General features: G+C 35.1%; 1 long non-coding RNA gene across 1 annotated transcript; it reads right to left on the bottom strand.

Annotated features, from left to right (window-relative positions):
• Nucleotides 1-777: 777 nt before the first annotated feature.
• On the bottom strand, nt 778-3681 carry LOC135149153 (uncharacterized). Its single transcript, XR_010287318.1, has 3 exons — nt 2243-3681; nt 1362-1509; nt 778-1155 (listed from the first exon to the last, which is right to left on the bottom strand). It is a non-coding gene; the product is annotated as an uncharacterized LOC135149153 (long non-coding RNA).
• Nucleotides 3682-5261: the final 1580 nt, after the last annotated feature.

Here is a 5261-nt window from a genome sequence, read left to right as displayed (position 1 = left end):
TCAGCATGCCAGCATTGCACCTAACTAACTGAATGCCATTTGCTCATAACAGAAATCTGTTTTCTATATAATATATGAGACTCACACACTCATTCATTTTCATTCATTCAGTTTGGCTGTTATGTAGTCTTCTCTCTCTCTAGAATGATAGGTGATTACAGTAGCTCTGTCTCCATTACTTCTTCTCCAGATTTGTAGTATACAATAATCCAAGCTTGTGTAGTGTAACAGATGTTTGATACATTGTTTCATTTCAATGAGAATTTAGTGAAGTTGTTGGTTATATTGTGATTTGTAACACATTCGGTAGAAGCATGCCCTGAAGCTTTGTCCATTATTCCATCATTCAAGAAGCAAAAGACGTGTGATTTTCAAACCACAACTAACACTTCTAGTGCAAATGGTGGATCTGATCTTGATATACTCGGTATGGGTCATCTAAAACTTATTTACATTATAATGTAATGTGCTGTAGCTATTCAAGATATCATGTTACACCTGGTCAATTTAAAATTGTCCTTTTGAGTCAATGAAGCAACAATAATAACAGTACTTGCACATTATGGAGCTTTACAGGATGCACAGTAGTTGCATGTAGAATAGAATTGGATAAATTCGTGGATTGTAGTCTATAACAGCTTGTTATCCTGTGCTATTTATTAGATATGGACTGCTTTACTTTTTTGCATTACCTGACTTGGCTAGTTAGCTTGATTGAGTAGTCATAAAAGAACAACTGTACCTCTACTCATGTGGTTTAAGCCCTTGATATAAGCATTAGTAATATGACGATATCTTTGTGAACATAGGTATTTAGTTGCCTGTACAAATTCTAGGCAGATGTAACTGCTTGCCTATTAATTCTTGAAATACAATAGGGACAAACCGCTGGTTAACATGATTATGTTATATATCTGTAATTAGTATCCGATTATGCAGTCCAGCGGGGCAGTCAAATCACTTGTTTAAGGAAGAAACATATCAGAATAAGAAACTCACTTGGCACATCTCTCTTTGTTATATTAAGGAATGGATGGAGTTTGTTGCAAACTCACAGCAAAGATGTAAAAATAATGATCAAACCAATCAACCGGAATAAAGGTGGGCCGTGAATCTCTCTGTATGATGTGTGCAGGAGAGCACAGTGGCCGTTGCCTAAATTTGAGACAGCGAGGAAAAGTCAAGGTTAGTAATTGTTAGTAACACCAAAATATTTTTCTACTTTTACAGTTTATACTTTTGTGCCTTAAAATTATATGGCTGTCTTGACTATGTGGCCACTTCCATCGCAGATCTCCCATTGAATTCACAGACGGTTTAGAAAAAAGGCAAGGATTTAGTAGTTTTGTGTCGGAAATTACCTTGACCATTCCAGACCGCTGTACTGTTGTAGTCAATGGACAAGCACGGCCAGACAAGAAATGTTCTTTAGACTCTAGTTGTCTTCTGATGCTGTGTGAACTGGAGCAACGGGGATTTCTCACCATTGAGAAATCATGATGTTCTCTGCTGCATATACATAGCTAGTCTGATTATTACTACCATAAACTACAAAGCTAAGCTAGCTAGAAGCTAATTGTAAGCAACAATTAATATTGGTTTTAGCTTGTCAACAACATTCCCATGTTAATGCATATACTCTCTCCGTCCCATTTAATTCTATACACTTTCCTTTTTTGGATGTCCCACTCAATTCTGTACATTTCAAAACTTTCCCAAAATAGTAAGATTTTATAATATAAAAACCCCACCCACCCACTACTTTCAACTATCTTTTCAAATCTATCTATTATATATTGATGGGTCCCACTACTTTACCCACTTTTCTTTCTCTTTCTCCTTACTTTACATTACTTTATATATTTTTCTTAGTCTGCGTGTCCAATCCATACGTATACATTTCAGAGGGACGGAGGGAGTATGAAATATGTTGGGTTGAACGTTAAAACGTTTGCTTTTAGTTTTCAGGTAATTGTTCGGTTTTAATTTATGTTTTCTGTTTTCCAGGCACAAGATTGTTCTGTTTTATATTTTTCGTATTTAAAAACTGTTTTATAGTTTTAAATTTGTTAGGTCCGTATATAGGGATAATTAAGCTAGAAGGGGGGGGGGGGTTGAATAGCTTAATCACCAGTTTAAAAACTTTATGGCGTTTTAAAAAGTTTATCCCCTTTTTAAAAGCTTGTATCTAGAGTAATGGCAGTTGTAAATGCGGAAGCAAAAGGCAAAGAAAGAAAAATACCACACGAGGGATTTTATCCTGGTTCGCGGTGGCTAACTCAACCGATGGAGTCCACTCACCCCTAGTCCAGTCCCCGAGCTCCTCCCCGGACTCGAGATTTTCTCTACTAAAAAGATACTCCTTTAAAGTAGGCGGAGAAGCCTTTACAAATATATATCTTGGAGCGTAACTTCCCGTTACCTCCTCACTATAAATGTAAAAACACCTACAAAGCTTGTCTCGGAACGTAACTCCCCGTTACTTCCTCAAAGTCGATGTAGAACCTTGTGTAGTCTTTGTACTTCTACACCTTTTGCCGGTCTTGGGTCTTAGGTATTAGATCTCGGGTCTTTCCTCTTCTTCACGGTGCAATGACTATTAACTCCCCGTCAATACGTCAAGGACTTGGGTCTTAGAACGAAGATCACCTCACTTCACTTCACCTCACTGCAAAAGTTAGAAAACAATATCTACGAAAATATATGTCCTTGTTTTAATAAGATTTTAGTCCGCTAAGTAAGTCCAATAATCACGGTCAGGTATAAGGTTCGTCAATTATAACAAATCTAACGGTGATTAGTCCAACAAGTGTCCAACAACAGTCCAACAATTTATATTGCGCGGAAAATATAAATAGTTGATTTTAAGTCGGATTGATTTTAATAACCTGAGCAAACCGCGTACGGGCAAGCTACGAGAGTTATATTAATTAGTGTGTAGTGATTTATAGATATAAGACGCAGTCGATAATCACACTCACACACACGGGATCGGGAACCGCTAAACTCGTAAGGTTAGTATTTCCACGAAGCACAGCACATATGGAAACGTTCACCAAACGAGAAAGGGTATGTTGGGCGTAGGGATATAATCAGTTAAGCACAGATAACACGCACAACAATAACTAACTTATTACCTTTGGCCTTATATCCGGCTTTCCGTGCCAAGGCAAAGATCCCTCCAAAGTTTGGTGAGGAAATCTCAAAGGATACGAGTTAGGTTCCGGGACAAAACACACGCACAAATATACAACGAGTGGCTAACTCGTGTGTTTTGTAAACAAGGAGAGCTTTAAAGATGAAGAGAATATTTTTGTTCAAAAGCCCTTTGTTAAAAATGGTCGGTTAAGACACGAATAAAACGAAGCTAAAATAACCACTTACAAAAAGTTCGCCGGAAAAATTCGTCGGAGGTTCGACCGGATTTTGGCTTTGCACACGAACTTTGGAGAGCCCTTCGGGAGGACAAAAAGAGTGGTATGAAAATGAGCTAGGCGAGATTTGGCTAGGTTGGTTGGAACGAAGCCTCGGGGTTTAAAACCTTGTGTATATAACGAAGTATATGAAGAATCGAAGGTTTTAAAGATGAAGTAAATATGGTGGGTGCTTGAATAAACTTTGGGAGAGTATTTTCACTTCAAAATCTCAGCATATATTTGGCTCTTAGCTTGAAGAAAATGGGTGGGGGGAAGCTTGGTATTTATAGGCAAATGGTGGGGGATGATGTCATGCATGACATAAGCAAAGGATGAAGTCATCCATGACACAATCAACTTGGCCACCAAGTACTTCCATTATCCCATGTGATCAATTAAGGAAGCAACCTAGCACCTTCCTTTTGAATTCTCAGCACTTTGAAAAGCTTCTAGAAGTTGCACGTAAATCGAGATAACGGTAATAAATCCGTTACACTTAAATAATATGATTTTTCGAACGTGCAAAATAAATTCCAGAAAAATTATGATAAATCTTAGAATATTGGAAAATGGCACTCTGGAAATTTTGGTGATTTTTGGTCAACCCTAGCTTGGTCAAACGTTCAGCCGAAGTTCGGACAGACAGCTAGAAAACGCAGAAAAACGAAAGTTCTCGAAAAATTCCGAAACTTTTACCATGCATTAAGAATAATATATAACTGGCTAATCTCAAGTTTCAAGTCAATTTGGCAAGTGGAAGTATTTTATTTGGATTTAAAACGATTAAATCAGACATTCGGGTTTCGAATAAAATACGACAATTCTTTTGAAATATCCGAAGAGGAATTTAGGCCAAACTTAAAACTTGAATAAATACTTAAAATAGATTCCCATAAAGATAAAATACTTTGGTGGGTTGAGAACTATTTTAAAGTATTTAAACCGATTTTCTAAGATTTAAACTGGTTTACGAAAAACCGAAACAATTCGTCTTTTAAATACTCGAGAAGACCTTTTGACGAATATCTTGATACCAAAATACTTAGAAATAAAATGTTCATGATAAATCATGATTTTGATACATTGAAAAGCTTTTCTAAGTATTGTGAATATTTTTCTCCGAAAAATAAAGAATTTGAGAGATAGGGAGAAAATATTCCAAAGGTATATTTAAAAAAGATATTAATATTTTTCAAGACCAATATTAATATGGAGAAGATGAATCCTTGATTTAGAAAAATTAAATCATTGAAGATCAAAGGATTTATGATTTTAAAATATTTAAAATAATTTATTCCGAGAGAAGATAAAACATTTAAATATGGAATAAATTACTTTAAATTGAAATTTTTGTTTTAATGTCACATGAGTGGTCTAAAGAATATCACATAAAGATAATCCTTTTTCGAGCTTCATGTATTTTAATGTTGCAATAGGAAGATGAAGGACATCATATTTTACGATTCCTCAACACGCATATTGCGAAACAGAAATATTCCTTTAAAAATAAATGTATTTTTAGTACGAAGGAATAAACAAGTATTTTAAAATGACTTGCCAAAAATAACTCTTAACTTTTGATTAATCAATTAAATCAATGACCTATTGGGAGGATTACTAAGTGAATTTAAATTTAATATTTATCACAAATACCAAAACAAATATAAATAAATTTATATCGAAGATATCCTTTCAATCTTCCCCTTTTTGGTACTTGTCAAATAAACATAAAATTTAAATTTTAAAAGTGTGTGCTTCCCCTACGTGTATGCATGAATAAAAACATTTTTATCTATACAAATAGGAGCAAGTAATCCTTCAAAGTTTTTAGGACAATTCCTGCAA

The sequence above is a fragment of the Daucus carota genome, chromosome 9, assembly GCF_001625215.2.
Source record: "Daucus carota subsp. sativus chromosome 9, DH1 v3.0, whole genome shotgun sequence".
Lineage (NCBI taxonomy): Eukaryota > Viridiplantae > Streptophyta > Magnoliopsida > Apiales > Apiaceae > Daucus > Daucus carota.
The sequence above is the reverse complement of the archived record's forward strand: the minus strand, read 5'-3'. Positions and strand labels throughout refer to the sequence as shown.